Genomic DNA, 17911 nt, shown 5'->3' with positions numbered 1-17911 from the left:
CTGGCACCTGAGTCATGCTTAGAAGAAAGTTAGAGATTTTGTGAGGCAGAAGTGAGAAGGGGAGTATTCTAACCTGTGTGAAGGAGCTAGAGCAGGTGATTGAGTGTCTAATACAGTGAGGATCAGGTAGGCCAAGTTGGCTGAAATATAAGAAGGGAATATGGAGAAATAATAAGTAATTAGTTTATCATGATAGGTCAGATCATGTTCAGATAGTGAAGGTCTTTAAATGACAGAAGAGTTTGTACTTTATTCTAGAGACAATAGTCAATAAAGCTTCTAGAGCAAGGCGGTGACAAGGTCAGACCTGGACTTTAGTAATATTAATTTGATAGCTATGCAGAGGATGAATCAAAGAAGTAATAAGATTAGAGAGAGAATGATAAGAGAATCACCAAATCATAGGGCTGGACGGGACCTCAGTAGTCATACAATCTAACCTAGCTTTGAAAAAGGATCTCCACTATCCCAAATAGGGTCACCTAATCTCTGTTTGATGGAAGGCCTCCAACGATGATAAACCCACTTCTCAATGAACCCCCACTCACACACATATATTCGGTCTACTCTTCTGCAGACATAGGAGGTCTATAAATATGATAGATACATTGCATGTATTTTCACAGTTTTTCAATATATTGATCAGTTTTGCTTTTTTTCTTTAAAAAATATGATTTGTCACATGGTTTGGCTGAGAGACCTACAGAAACATTGGTAATGTTTCTATCTATCTATCTATCTATCTATCTATCTATCTATCTACATACATACATATACATAATATATATTTTACAAAGAGAAGGAGAGATATCATTAGTAATTTTGAAAAGAGTAATTTTAGTTGAGAGATGAGATCAGAAACCAGATTTTGAAGAGACTAGAAAAAAAGTTAGAGGAGAAGAAATGAAGGTAATGAGAAATCTTTTTCCTAAGTAGGCATTTAACTGGTAGCAAGTACTCTTTGAGTCTTACCATTCAACCAACTCCAAATCCATCTAGTCGTTTGCATCAAACGCTTTGATAAAATAAACTCTATCACATTCCTCTCCTGTCCCGTCTTAGTAACTCTACCAAAAAAGGGAAAATAGGTTACTCAAGCATGACTTGTTCTTGAGCAATTAGTAGGTTTTTATTGCAGTATTCTGGGCAAGAAGTGATGAAGGCCAGAAAGTAGATTTATGATTATTTGAATTGAAAGAGGAAGATAAATACAAAAAATTTTTTGAAGGTAGAATCAATAGTACTTGGCAGCTAACTGGGGGAGGAAGAGACAAGGTTGACTCTGAGGTTACAAACCTAGATTACTGAAAAGATGATGGTACCCTCTACAGAAATAGAGAAGTTAGGAGGGGTGGTAGATTTGAAGGGAAATTAAGGAATTTTGGTTTAGACAAATGTGTTTGAGATTAAGTTCAATGAGTAATTGAAAATAAAATATAGGAAAAGAACAAATGAAATGACATTAACACAGAGACTAAAAGAACTCAAGAAATGCCTTAGTCAGCAAATATCTCATTTAATAGGCAAATGGAGGGAGATGCTACAAAAGACAGTGTCATGGTAGAATATAAACTCTTTTGTAAAATCTTACAAAAAAGGATAATGAAGGGTTATGAAGAACATTATCTCATAAGGCAAAGAGAAGTGGCAGAAGGAAAAACCAGTTAAAAAAATTTGGCAAGATATCCAACTAAGGAGTCATATTAATAGCATTTGAAGATTGAAATGGGAGAAGAACTATGAATAGAAGAAAAATGGAAAGGATTTTCAAAAGTCACTATTACAAACTTTTCTCCATCAAGGATATTGGAACTACCATCCTTGCTCTTGAATACAATCGTAGATGTACTTACAAAGGTAACATAAATGATGCTCAAGAATAGAAAGAAGGAAAAAGTAGTTGAATTTGATTGAGTTCATATATTGTAGAGGATACCCATGCTGTGGGTGACACAATTATCAAGGCACTGAAGAAGCAATACATAAATTTTCAGAAGGGAGGAAAGATATCAAAGGAATGTAAGAAACCTCAGATTATATTAATACTGAGAAAAAGTTGCCTAGAGAAAATGAGTAACTACTGACCTATTTTGCTAGTGACAACAAATCTTTACTAGGTTTGTTTACTATTACATTACTATTCTGTTAGTTACTAATATAGGAATTGAGAGCAACCTTAATGAGGCAACTAGCAGCAAACAAGTGGGCTTCCATATGGGCTATTCAACAACCACTTCTTTATCATTTCTCAGTTAATTGAAAGATGTAGAGAATATAAGCTTCCATTATGCTTGGTATTTTTTATTATGAAGTATTTTATTCAATGGGGGTGGGGGGAAATCTACCTTAGAGATTCATTTACAACAAAGTCATCTCCCATCATATATCATTCAAGCTTCCTTGTAAAAGATATTCAAAGAAATAACCCTGTTCAGTGTTCAGTGATAATAAACACCAGATGGGACATAAAACATAACATACATTTGTTTGTTCACCACAGGTGTTTGCCACAATGAAGGAAGAGATTTAAGGAAGAATTCAGGTTGTAGAAGAATTCCCTGAGAATAGTGAGGTCCTCCAGATACTTGAAGAAGGTCCACATAGAGATCTCACATGCATTCACACATAGAGGGTAGGAACTGGATGACTCCACAGAAGAAAATTTAAAAGAAGGCAGAGAAGTGGGAGGAAAACAATCAGAGCATGGTGTCACAACAACCCAGAAAGGAGATAGTGTCAAGGGATTGTGTCACAGGACTGCTGCTAAGAAAATGATTTGTGAAGAGTGCTATATTAATGTATTATAAGAAATGGCTTGTGGTGGAAGTGGGGGAAGAATACATAGAGAAATCTGAGTGGTATAAAGAGAACAGATCAAATAAAAATCATTTCCATAAATGTGACTTACCATCATTTCTGGGAGACCAGGAGCTTCTTGGACATTTTCTTCTAGGATTGGAATTACCCTTTGATATAATCCCACCCAAAGTTGTACTCTCTAAGCCTGATGGACCAATGCAGTTCTTAACCTGGAGTCTCTGAACTTCTTTAATATTTTGATAATTGTTATTTGAATATAATTAGTTTCCTTTGGACATAGAATGTCATATACAATGAATTACATGGTCAGTTCAAACAGATAATATGGAATATAAGGAGAAGTAATGTTAAACCAGTCTAGAATAGAGGTTCTTAACATGGAATCCTCAAACTTGTGTGTTTGTTTTTATATTTTTATAGCTATATCTCAATCTAATTGATATCTTTCATATTCTTATGCATTTTATTACATTCAGTTCTGGGTACAACAATATAAGGACTTTGATCATCTAAAGTGTCCAGAAGAAAGTCACTAGCATGTGAGTGGTTTCAAATCCACATTGTATGAGAAACAGTTGAAATAATTGGAGACACTTAACCTAGAAAAATGAAGATTCAAAGGAAACATGATAAATGTCTTCAAATATTTGCAAAACTATTGCATGAAAGAGGGATCAGACTTGTTTTGCTTAGTCTTAAAAGGCAGGACCAGGAGCTCTACATGTATATTTCAAATATGCAAATCAGGCCAAGGCTTAAATTCATAAGCCTGGAAGACTAGGGGAATGTTCTAATGCTTTCCTGTAAACTATTTCAGAGACATATCAAAGAGACCCCTGGGACCAGAAGCCATGTGAAACCCTGAACTCAGGTAAGAGTAAGATTTTCCTTTTTCACAAAAAGGAAAACCATGACTTTGGGGAAACAGAGACACCAGGAATCCAAACCAAGTTACCCAGATTGATCCATCAGATTTTAGCTTATGTCCTACTTCTGGGAAGACTTCTCCTAAAGTGCTAAACTGGGAGTCAACCCAACACAACCTCCTTGCACAAATCCCTTCACCTCTGGGGAGCTTCAATTCCTCCTCAGTAAAATGAGGGGATTCCACCAGGTGATTATCTTTCTACTTCCATATTTTAATATTTCTAATTCATTTTATGCCCACCCTACCCATTCTATCTTTACCACTGATTCTAGCACTTAGTTGCTTTATTTTATTATTGGAACTGCCCTATATATGTTGCTTTTGTTTCATTATGCTAATACTCACTAGATAAATGGTCTGGAGTCGTGATTTCATAAATATAGGTAGGTGTTCAGTGAGAAAACTCTTACCAATGCACATTTATAAATTCTCTGCGACTTCATTGCAGAGTATTAGTTGTTTGAGATGTGGGTGGGATGGAGGGAAGAGGAGAACATTTATTAAGTGCTTACTATGTATCACTGTGATAAGCACTTTTATAAATATTATCTCATTTGATCCTCAGTAGGATCTTATAAGGCAGGTTCTGTTATTATCTCCATTTTGTAGTTGAGGAAACCGCATTGGGTCAGTTGAGCTGAGATCAAATGAGATAACACTTCTAAAGTGCTTACCAGAGTTGTCTAGCATGTGGTAGACACTTAATACTTATTCCCTTCACTCCCCTCCTTAAGGCAGAGTTTAAGTAATTTTCCCAGAGTTACACAGTTCTTAGTAAGAGTCTGAGGATGGATTTGAATTCAGGTCTTCCTAACTCCAAGCCCAGCCCACTATCCATTGAAGTTAAATGACTTGCCCAGGGTCATAGAGCTTGTACATACCAAAAGTAATATTTGAACGTAAGTCCTCCTAATTCCAAGGCCAACTGTCTACATGCCAAATCACACTGTCTATTGACAAATAGTTATTTTAGGAACATGGGATCATAGAATTAGAGCTGGAAAGGATCTTAGATGGCATAGAATGTAACCCCCTCATCTTACAAATGAGAAAACTGAGGCACAGAGAAGTTTAATGACTTGCCTAGGGCCACATAGCTAGTTAGATTTGGAGAAAGGATTCAAACTCAGGTCCTCCTGACTCCAAGTTCAATGTTTTTTTCCCCGCTGAACCAACCTCAATAGAGAGTTTGCCAACTTGAAATTAAGTTGTTGTTGAAATTGTGAAGTAGGCAGTTTGCCCTTGATTCAGAACTTCCTCCCTTTCAAGCATCACACCACCAGGCAGGCTTGTTTGACCTATCATTTTTGGCATGCCCTTTCCAGACAGTGCTTTCCCACAGTGACCCAGAGCTGGCCATGAGAACATTCCCTGTGACTTCCCTTCCCCCACCCCTTATAGCACTCTCAGCATGTTCAGAACTCTGTACCTTTCAACACAACAACTAATTTAACTCACAACATGCTCCACAAAATAAAATATCATTTTTTGATAATCCAAGGAGCCTCAGACTGGTCCATGTAAGCATGCGTACATTTCAACAGTGGCTTTCTGGAAGCAATATCCTATTTTTTTTTCTTATCTAACATTTAGGAATGGCACACAGTGGAGATCTGGAGCCAGATAAGAAGAGCAGGTAGTGTCATGGCAGGAAAGCAAAGGCAATATTGGGGAACAGTAGGGGCTTACTAGTGCCTTTCAAATTATAGCACATAGGGATTATCCATTCATATAGTCTACCTCCCTCCATTCCTCACCTCCTGCACCTTGAGATTCCTAGGGAATCCTAAAATGCATTTCATATGGCCCTCTTCCTCTGTTGCTAGGGAAACAATAAGGCAGTGAAGAATGACCCCAACACAGGAGCCAGGCTCTCTGTGTGACTCAACCTCTCTAGCCTCTTGCCTAGGGGCCCAAAACTCATATTTCATATTCATTTTAAATGCATAATTCTTGTGTGTTTTCAGTACCTAAATCTGCGTTCTCATCACAAAAAAACCTGTTACTCTAATTACAGATCAAGGATTCTTCTCATCAAAGGGACAAAGAGAAGCATAATATATTGTGCCCCACATTTAAGATCTCTTTCCTAAGCTGGGATAAGACATACTTAGCTTTTTATGATTATAGGGTCATATCATCCAGTGAGTTAAAACTGAACAGGTCCATCAAATCTATGCTTCTCCTTTTACAGACAAGGAAAGTAAGGTCCACAGATGTCAAGTGATTCACTCAGAGTCATTCAAGTAGTAAGAAGAAGAAGCAACAAACTACCCTATGTTAACATTATCATAGACATATTTAAGCCCAGGTCAAGGGACTCTAAATCCAATGCCCTTTCCACTATACCAGGCTTCATCCCTACTTAGTTTTGGGTGTTAAGGCACTTCCATAAAAATTATATGCAAAATTTTCAGTTTGAAGATTTTCACATAGAAAATATCTGTAATAATTCACTCTGGGAGTCATAAATCTGTGGTTAGTTTCATAAATCACTTTCCTTATAGCACTTTCACATTACCTAACTCCTCATATTATGACATAATGGGCTGAACTCTTATTCCATGACCTGAGTATTTCACCATAATGACTGAAAAAGCAATGAAGAAATACTTCCTTTAATAGTTAAACTTCCTCTATAAATAATGAAGCACTGCTTTGAAATACTATATCAAAATCTATGGTCCAGAATTCTTAGAAACATAGAAAATTAGAATTGGAAAGTCCCTTCAACCAATAGAGTCAAACTCAAATAGAAATGTGGGCCATTAATCCATACACAAGGTTCCCTGCTGGCCGTACATTGACTTAGTTTTAAAAAGGTAATGCTATCTCTGTTTTATTGCATTTTTACTTATTTTGTTAAATATTTACCAATTACATTTTAATCAGCTTTAGACTGAACTCAGGAGTGCATGGTCTGCAGGCAATGTATTTGACACTGTCTTAGATGAATGAATTCACTGTAGAATACTAAGACTGGTAGATCTTAGAGTTGAAAAATTAATCTCTAAACTGGCAAGGATCTGAGAATATGGAATGTTAGAATCAGAAAAAAAATTAGAAAATACAACATAAAATGTCAGAGATAGGAAGGACCTTAGAGACCACTTAAACCCACATTGTCCCCATTTTACAGATGGGAAAACTGAGTCCCAGAGAAGGGGAGTAACTTGCCCAAGGTCACAGAACAAGAATTGAAATGCAATCCCCAATTGGTGTACAATTTGGAATTTGTTCCTTTATTCTCTGAGGAAAAAAAACAGTAACTACCACTAAGTCATGAAATTTTAGAGCTGAAAGAGACCTTAGAAGTCTTTTCTGTTTATCTAGGTGGTAGGGGAGGGGGCAAAAGATATCCTATAATTAATGCTCTGACCTCCTATAGGCCTAGTTCAATACTGAAAGATTATTAATTAACTATATGACTAATAAAGACTCATTCGGAGAATCTCCTTTCTGAAAAGTCTGAATCTGGTTCATTTCTGTCTTTCATCTAAGACATCTTCAATTCCCTTGTGAGCACCAACTAAGAAGGCATACATACAACAAGTTTATCACACACAGCAAAGAATACAGAAAAGATTCACCCCTGAGTACATAGATAGTAAAAATTCTATTATAGTAAGCCCCATCTTCCTGAGAAATTTATAGAATCTGCTAGAATACTGGGGGTTGAGACCTCCCCTAAACAAGGAAAAAATATATTAGGTAGACCCTTTGGGGGGCATAACAAAGGAAAGAGCTAGAAAGAAGTAGACCCTTATGATGAGTCACACTTTCACAGGGACCTATACATTTACCCCAGTTTTATAAGGTCATCGTGGTGCTGAGGCCCACCCAAGTGGTGAAAGAACTTGAAACCAGTTAGAGAGCTGACATCTCCACCCAGATATTAATAGTACACATAATTTGCAATGCCAGCAAAAGGCAAGGTTCAGATTTGGTCTACCTTGTCCTGGCTTTTTGCCTCATCATTCCTTAGTTTGGTGTAGGAACTCCTCTACTTCACTTGGGAATTTCTGACAACTTCACTAAAGACCACTCTAACACCTATTGCTTCTGTCTTACGATACCACAATTAGCATCCTTCCCACTGACACTGCAAGCAATATCATCTTGAGAGAAGACTTCTGAGGATACTACCCAACTCACACTGGTGCTGGAAATTTGGGTCATCAGAGGGGCAACTGCAGTCATATTCTCTAGGAGCAACTGTGTAGTTGGCTTTGCTCCTAAAACTGTAGCTCATGAGCTCCCATTAATGTGCTTCCCATTAAAAATCATAATAGACTCAATTAATTCTTAGGAAAGGCATTATTCAAATAGTATGACAAAAGCAGTAATGGAAAGAGGCTAAGATACTTTGATATCCAGTCCCTAAAGAAACCATAACCAGAGAGGAGTGAGCCAGAAAGTGAGCAACAGAGGGAAATAATAAAGGGAGAAAGGACTAAAATAACCAACGATTTCAGGAATAAAAAAACTCAAAGGTCTTGCGCATAAACAGACAAATCAACCAGAAAAACAGTAAGAACAAAAGGAAATATAACCTCTAGAATCCAGGCATCTATGAATAAATACTGCAAAACAAAGGAAAGTGATCCAACATTTGATGAGACAGAGAATCCTGAGAAATTTGAAGAGAACATAGAATAACACACTTTATGTAGTTCCAAAAGAAATGACAATTTTAAGAGCAACATTTATGATCTGGACTGCAAAAATAATGGGCAGAATAAAAACTATATTCTGCAATGCAACCCTAACCACAAGAGAGCTTGAAGTGTGACCTAGGGTAAACTACCCTACAAATCTAAGCTTAACACGTGAAAAAAATGGATGTTCAATGATAAAGAGACATTTATTATCAACAATATATTAAATATATATGAAATATAAATATAAAAATATTTTTAAAAATTAATATATTAAAATATATTAAGACAATATATTAAACTATTTTTTAAAAGAAAGTAAGAACTGAAGAAGTTGTTTGCTTCTCCTCATACCCCAAACAACAGAAATGCAGGAGTATGAATAACTTCATCTAGCAAGAAGTGCAGTAGCAACAGTGTCAGCGGAAAGGCCAATGAGATTTCTTTCTAAATGCACACAAGTAGACAAGGATGAAAGCAGAAATCTCACAGAGGTAATAATGAAGAAATGGACAGGGAGGAATTATGAACAGAATCTAAGGATACCCCAGCTATAGGTGAATCAATTTTGGGGGTTTGGTTTGGTTTTGTATTGTGGGACTACAATAAAATATGAAAAAGGTACATGAAAAGAGAGACAAAGAAAGCAGGAAGATAGAATATATGATGCACCAGGATCAAATCAAGGACTAGCAAGGAGGGGTAGGTGGCCTCTAAGGTCTCAGAAAAAGAAAAGCCTATAGGAGAGTGGATGAGGAAGTGGGGAAGATTGAAAGGAAGGAAAAGAAGGCCTTACTATGGTGGTAGAAGGGAGTTCCTCTGATGAATGTTCCTACAGATGAAGAGAAATAGTTGGAGGAAGCCAGGGACATTTCACTGGTTGGCCTGGGTTATTTGGTGTCTGAAAATTCTATTTGTCCTACATTTCAAGAGGGTGGACAGTTGGAATCCCTGGAGCACTTGGAGGAGTGGGAAAGCATGGATTCAGGGAAGAGATGTTGAAGCAAATATAGATGAAGAGGTAACCAGGGGAGGTTATAGATCGGTGGTGGGCTGCATAATCAGGGACATGGTAGGGGAGGCACCTTACCATGGGGCAATGTCTTTTCTGACACTTGAAATAATTGACTATGTCCTGGGAGAGAGGAATAATGGAAAGGGGGAAATGATGAAACAAGCTCTATATGGCAATGGAAGAATCCAGCTAGAGTGAAGATCCTAGAATGGACATCTTGGAAGCTTTTACCACATGAGGAATACAGGGAAAAGAGACATAACAAATCATTATAGGGGTCAAAAATCAGAGCATGAGGATCTAGAGTAGACAAGGAGGATAAATAATGAATAAAGTGGGGAAATCACTTTTGGAAAGTGGCGTAAAAATGAAATTTAAAAAAAAACTAATGAATAGGACAAGTCAAAGTGGAAGAAAGGAAGAGGAAATTCACTTGACTGAGAGGAAAAATAAGGGAAATAATTGTATAATGACATAAAAACAGGAAAGAAAAAAGGAACTAATAAGCACAATTCCAAAGGGAAAGTGATAACAAATGAGAGGAAGGAATTGGAACTAAGGAGAAGAGTCAATGAGAACAGGGAAATCTAAAAGAAGATTAAATAAAGTAATTGAAAGAACATGATACAGAAGAAGAGGGGAGGAAATTGTAATATGAAAAATACTCAATATTAGAGATAGATGGAGGAAAATATAAGCTTAACTCATAACTTTAAATGTGGATATACTAAACAATCAAATGAAAAAGAGTGACAGCTTGGATAAGAAAACAATATCCTACAATCTGCTTACAAAAAAAAATACCTTTTAAAAATAGACATATGTAACATAAAACCCAAAGGATGGAAAAAATTTACCATGCATTAAGTAAACTCAAAAAAGCAGGAATTCCAATCATGCTACCTAAAGAAGTGAAATAAATTTTCAAAAAATAAAAGGAATAAACAAGGGAACTGTATTACACTGAAAGGAATCATAGACAACAAATCAATATAAATAATAAACTTCTAAGTTCCCCATACCTTAGCATCCAAACTCATAAAGGAAATATCTAAGCTACAAGAAGACATAAATTTTAACAATAGTGATAGAAGATTTCAATATCCTTCTGCCAGTTTTGGATAAGTCTGACAGAAAGATAAACAAAAGGGAAAATATGGAACTGAAGAAATTAGAAACACTAAAGTTAAAAGACTTCTAACATCTTTTAAATGGAAAAGCAAAAGAATATATATGTTTCTCAGCACCTTATGGAAATTCTTTTTAAATTGACCATGTACTAGAACACAGATTAGATAGATGGGGGCTGGGGGGGAGGAGAGAGACAGACAGACAGATTTAGATATATGCAGAATATACATCCTTTCCAAATCATTAACAGAATTAAAATAGAAATTGATTCAGGGACCACAAACAAAAGATACTGAGTCAAAGGAAAAGTCAATAGAAACAATTACTAATTATGGAAAAGAAAATAATAATGATGAAACCACACACCAAAATTTCTAGGATGCAGTTAAAGTAGTCATCAGGGATAAATTATACTCTTACAAATATATATTAACAAAATGGGAAGGGGGAGGACTAATAAACTGAAATACATGTTTTTAAAATGAGAAAGCCAACAGATAAACTTAAAATAAACCAAAAAGGGAAATGTTTTTTTAAAAAATACAGAGAAAACAGATAAATTAGAAACAAAAACAAGAATGAAAAAACTCATAAACCCTTCACTAATCTCATCAAGAAGAAGAGAGTAGAAAATTAAGTCAATAAAATAGATGAACAAGGTAAAATCACAGCAAAGCCAGAAGAAATAAAAAGTCATCAGACCATATTATGTAGTTAAATGCTAACAAAACTTAGAACATGAAAGCAACAGAATACCTTCAAAAATATAAAATACCCAAATTATCAGAATGCAAGATAGAGATCTTAAATAACCCAGTCTCAGAAAAGGAAATAGATCTAGCTGTAAATGAACTACCAAAGAAAAAAACCCCTGACTCTGATGGATTCACAGAATTCAAACTGTTGAAGAACACTTAGCACCCATGTTTCACAAATTATTCTCAAAAACTGAGAAAGAAAGCACCCCACCAGAAAACTTTTGTGAAACAAAAATAGTTCTATTACTTAAACCAAGGAAAGATAAAGCACCAAAAGAAAAAATGATCCTTATCATTAGTGAACATTTTTAAACAAAATTTTATAGATTTTATCACTTTATCCAAAAAATCCATCATTATGATCAAGTGATATTTATATCAGGAATATAACAATGGTTCAGCATTAGGAAAACAATTGCTTTAACTAATCATATTAAAAATAAAAACATCTAAAACAAAATGATCAACTTAATAGATACAGGAAAAAATCTGACAAAGCATCACATTCTTTTATGCTAGAAACCCTACAAAGTATAGGCATAGAGGGGTCTTTTCTAATATCATAAAAAGCATCTATGTAAAACCAAAATAAAGCATAATATGTAATGGGGATATACTATTTTTCAATAGATACAGGAGTGAAGCAAGAAAAAGCCCACTCTCTGCACTATTCTGATATAATTTGGGAAATGTTAGCAACAACAGTAAGACAAGAGAAAGAAATCAAAATTACCAAGAAACAAAGAGGAGATAAAAATATCCTTGCTGATGATATGATAGATTATTTGGAAAATCCTAGGGAATCAGCAAAGATGCTAATTAAGACTATTAATACCTTCAGCAAAATTGTAGGTTATAAAATAAATTCTCAAAAATCAATGGTATTTCTATATAATAATAATAATAAAACACAAGAAGCAATAATAAAAATGAAAATTCCATTCCAAATAGCCACAAAATTCATAAAATATCTGGAAATCAACCTCCCAAAGCAAACAAAAAACTTTTATAGATTTAATTACATAGTACTTCTTAAGGAAACAAAGAACAACTTAAATAGCTAGAGAAATAGTCAGTGCTTGTGGCAAAGTCATGATATCATATTAAAAATTATAATATTACCAAAATTAACTTATACTTTTAATGCTATACCAATCAAATTACCAATGGGATACTTTATGGAATTTAAAATAATAGCAAAATTCACTTGGAAAAATAAAGCTCTAGAATATCAAGGGAAATTATGAAAAAAAGTAGGAACAAAGAGGGAATGGCACTTTCAGACCTCAAACTATATTATGATGACATATATATGTATATGCATATATATACACATATGTATGTATATATATGACTATATATGTGTGTGACTATATATGTGTCACTATATATGTGACCATATATATGTATATGACTATATAATCACTAAAATCATCTGGTACTGATTAAAGGATAGGGAGATAGATCAATGGAATAGATTAGACAAGGAAGATTCAGAAAAAACAGAATTCAATAACCCAGTGTTTGATGAAGTGGAAAACACATTACCTAGGGAGGGAAATTTCTTATTTAATAAAAATTGAGAAAACTGGAAATCAATCTGATAGTAATTAGGCTTAGACCAATACCTCACACCACACTCCATAATACATTCTAAATGCATATATGACCTTAATATAAAGGTTACAGCATAAAAAATTAGAAGAGAAACAGATCATATACCTTTCATAGCTACATGTAGATGGTAGATTCTTAACCAAACAAGAGACAGAGGAAATTACAAAAGACAACATAGTAATTTTAATTATTTGAAACTGAAAATCTTCTGCACAGACAACATTAATGCATCTAAGATAAGAAGGGAAATGGTCGGAGAGGGGAATATTTGTTATCAAATTTCTCTAAGGGTTTGGTATCCAAGATAAATAAGCAATTAATAAATATATATATGACTAACAGTCATTCCCTAATAGATGAAGAGTCAAGGGATATGAACAAACAGTTGTCAGAAGAATTGTAAAGTACTCACAACCACATGAAACAAATGCTCCAAATCTCTAATAAAAAAAAGAAATCCAAGCCAATACAACCCTGATGTTTAAACTCACATGCTGGAAATTGGAAAAAATGACCAAAAATATGGCAATAGTCAATGCTGGAGAGGTTGTGAAAGGACAGGCACATTAATAGACTTTTGCTGGAGCTATGAAATGGTACAACCATTTTGGAAAGCAATTTGGAATAATGCAAAAAAAAGTGACAAAAATGTCCATATCCTTAGAACCCAAGTTTCCATCACTGGACTTTTACCCAAAGGAATTCATCAATAAGAAGAAAGTATCCATACACTCCAAAACATTTATAGCAACACTTTTTCTGATAGCAAAGAATTGGGAACAATGTAGATATACATCACCTGAGGAATGGCTAAACAAATTGTGGTACAAGAATGTAATGGAATTTTACTGTGCTGTAAGAAATGATGTGTTTGATGAGTAGCAGGGAAGCGTGGAAAAATCTATATGAACTGATTCACAATGAATAAGCTGAGCCAAGAAAACAATGTGCACAATAACTGCAATACAAATGGAAAGAACAAATACATGCCAAAAAATCAAAAGTAAATGTAAGAAGGAGGACTTAATTGCAGTGTTATGAGAAGACACCCCAACCTACTTCTTTGTGGAGGTGGGAGGTCCATAGGTATTACACATTGCACATGTTTTCATCATTTCCAACTTATCTATCAGTTACGCTGATTTTTTTTCCTCTCTAAAAAATGCTATTTGTCATATAGACTTGCTCTTAGAGAGGGGGAAGGTAGCTTGGAATAACTTTGGTGATGTAAGAAACACAAAATATCAATAAAAAATTTTTGTGTCACAATTTTTTTGGAATGTGCTAATTAACCCAAGCCTTCATGCCACACAAAACTCATCAATCCATTTCTAACTTTTCCTTAATCGTTTCCACAGTCACACCTACTTGCCTCAAGAGGGTTTTCTCTGGAAGCTTTAAAGTCCTCCCAAAGATTTTCTGGCTCACCCTTTTCAAATCAAAGTTTCTCAGCCCTCCACCCTCCTAGCTAAGTGTAAGATCTAGCTAGTCTAGAAATCTCTTCACATCTTCCCTGCCTCAGCACATCAGGAGTATGCCTCTCTCTCTGTGTGTCTCTCTTTCTCTGTCTCTCTGTCTTTGTCTGTGTCTCTCTGACTGTGTCTCTCTGTCTTTCTTTGTCTCTCTCTGTTTCTCTCTCTCCGTCCCTCCCCTTCTCTCTCTTTCTCCTGCTAAGTCTTTTTGAGACTGGGGAAAAACATCAATAGCTCTTTTCCATTTACATTGCCAACTCCTGTCATTCTCTTCCTTCCCAACCCCCGCTTCTAATAATTAGTACCAGGCCACCTCAGTTACCTTAAGGGTCAAAGTCTCAGAATGACATTAGGAATGCAAGTAGGTCCCTTGCAAAGGGGTAAGAAACAAGAACTCAGATAGCCATAGACATCAGTGCTATTCCAATGAAAATTGCTCCCAGCCTCTTTAATCGTAGAAATAGGTGGGGACTGGACTGTGGTGGGCCTTGGATGCCAGGAGTTTTAACTTCATTTTGTAGGCAATGGGCTATCTTTAAAGGTTTTTAAATAGGAGAGCAGCATGGCCAAAGTAAAGTGTGTGTGTGTGTGTGTGTGTGTGTGTGTGTGTGTGTGTGTGTGTGTGTGTGTGTGGTGGCAGCAGGCACCATTACTAAATAGGATGAACTGAATTTTTCAGAAACAGAAGGAAATAGGGTTTTTAGGAGGAAACAGAAGGTTTTAGGGAAGGAAAACCTTTTAAGCAACTAGATATGTTATACCGTACAATGAGATCATGACTGTACCATACTCAGGAAGAAAGCTCTATTTAGAATCAAGGTGTGATAATCATTATTAATACAATCATCCCACCAGGGAAATAGTGAAAAATCCATTGTCTGAGCCAGTTGAAAACAACCCTGTACAAAAAACACATTGTAAGATCTGATACTCCCCTAAAGAAGTTTAGTAACTCTTTCCCCTCTATAGTTTTTGATGGCCTGAGTTATAAAAAGACATGGTCTATACATGTTGCAGAGGGACTGATGGAGTCCAACAGATTCCCACATTTCCCAGTGGAGAGGAGCCCCTCTCAGATCTGGTTTATTTTATAGTCATGAAGCATCTGTTTACTGTGTTAAACTCATTACACCGTGGGCAGTTTGGAAACAGCAACAATTCATCTGTTTAAGTTTCCAAAATGTTATGGTCCTGACTACCTCCTGCTCTCCAGGGTGGAAATAAAGACTGAAGAAAGAAAAACCAGGATGGTTTCTAGTGTGTGGCATTGAGAAGAAGCACTAGGAAGTCATGGGGGCTGAAGTGAGTAATAACCAAGTAAGAGAGGAAGAAAGAGAAAAGAAAGGGACATTTCAAGAACTCTATTCTGTTCCTCCCTCCCTTAGTCACTACACTGGGTCCTACGTCCATCAATTGAGGATGGGAAAGACATAGCTAAAAATCAATACATAATTGACACCAGCATGTAAAGCCAACTAACATTAGCACATGAAGACCTACCCCCTATGCTAACATGCAGCTCCAACACATACACACACATACACACACACACACACACACACACACACACACACACACACACACACACACACACACCCCACTCCCACTCATAACTTTGGCTGAAGATTCAGATATATAAAAATAGTAGGTAGAAGGAGAGGAGCCCTGCACCATAACATTTCCCACCCCCACTTTCACCCTAGATTTCATAACCTCCTAAAGGATGACCTGTAGTAAGTAGTGTGGTTCCTAAAGCCTTAACTAAGAAGTAGGGAGAGGGCAAACATAAATCCAAGGTACATGCCTCAGGCCTCAAGGAAATTTGTAGAGGTGGCCAGGAAAGGCAACTTTTCAATTGCTTGAAATCTCAAATACCAAGACAGTCCAGTCAGGGTTTGTTAGAACTATTAGTCAAAATTAAGCTGTTCTTCAAGACAAGTATATAATATATTATAAATTCCATGAACCCTGGCACATGAACCAGGAGGTAGTAGGGAAGCTATCTACTTAGCACTATAGGAGAAGCACAGGTTTTGCTAACTCAGACTCCCTTCATCCAGTGAGGGGAGAGTTAGCTGATAAACTCAATAATCTTAGAAAAACAGGGAAAGACTTGCTCGAAATAATGAAGAGTGAAATGAGCAGAACCAAGAGAACACTGCATACAGTAACAGCAATATTGTTTTAAGAACAACGAGTGAATGTTATTTTTACTAATATAAATCTCAAAATTAACTATAAAAAACATATTAAGATGTTATATGCATTCAGAGAAATAAATAGAAGTATGTGTAGAGTAATTTTACACACATACACACACACCTATTTGTGTTTAATGGTAACCATCTCTAGAGTGGGATGACAGAGGGAGAAAAAAGAAATTTACATGATAATTCCATTGTATATTTGAAAGGAATAGCAAGTTATACATAGTAGATTTGCAGTCTCATGTACAATCATCTTTTGTTATTGTACTATGCTGTGGAAATGCTTGTTTTATTCCACAAATGTGTGTGAATGTAATAAAAAATTAAAGGGAAAAAAAGATAAAGTTATCTGTAGGGAGTGAAAAACAAGAGGTATTACAAGGAACCCAAAGCAGCTAGATGGTATAGCAGATAGAACAAGGGATCTGGAGTCAAGAAGACCTAAGTTCAAATCCTACTTTAAACACTTACTAGCTGAGACTCCAAACTTCTCAAAAACCCAACTTTCCACCTGTAAAATGGGGACAATAATAGCACCCACCTGGATCAAATATATGGGATAACATAAAAAAGAGCTTTGCAAAAGTTGAAGCAACATGTAAGTGCTTGCCCTTATTACTGCCCTCAGAAGATTGGAGGAGACAGAGCAAAGCAAAAGAAAGTCACAGGTATCCAAGGACCATCGTAAACATCCCAGCTGCAAGCAATCTGAATGTTTAAGGAGAAAGAAAAGGGGTTAGTGGGATTAAATCTAAGGGCCCCTCCAATTCCAACATTCAAATTTCTAATGTCTACTCAGATACTAATCTTCTCTGACTCTCTGAGTATAAGAGGGAGTTAAATGTCCTCTAACTTTTTCAGATTTCTATCCTAGACTATCAGCATCTGATGGGGATGGAATTTAAACCAGACAAGAGTATGGGATATTAGAGAATACTCCCTGAATGTGGCACAAGAAAGCCAGGGAGCCATCATGATGGAGCTACTACTTACTAGCCATGTGATCTAAGACAAGATACTTAACCTCAATAAGCTATAAAATGGGAATAATAAAAATATATACCCCTCCAATAAGGCTTTTGATGATGTCCCCAGTTGCTTGTGCCTCCCCAAAATAATTACCTTGTCTTTATTTTGCATATGCTGTGTATGTGCTGGATCCCCCTAAGCCCATTGAGGAAGAGACTTCATTTTTCCTCTATCTCAGACTTCCTCCATCTACTGAAGACAGAGTTATCTCTAGAGAATGAAAAGAAGTGTTTCAAGGAGCCCATCTGGAGAAACTAGGTGATGTCTTTGTATCTC

The sequence above is a fragment of the Notamacropus eugenii genome, chromosome 1 (assembly GCF_028372415.1).
Source record: "Notamacropus eugenii isolate mMacEug1 chromosome 1, mMacEug1.pri_v2, whole genome shotgun sequence".
NCBI lineage: Eukaryota > Metazoa > Chordata > Mammalia > Diprotodontia > Macropodidae > Notamacropus > Notamacropus eugenii.
The sequence above is the reverse complement of the archived record's forward strand: the minus strand, read 5'-3'. Positions refer to the sequence as shown.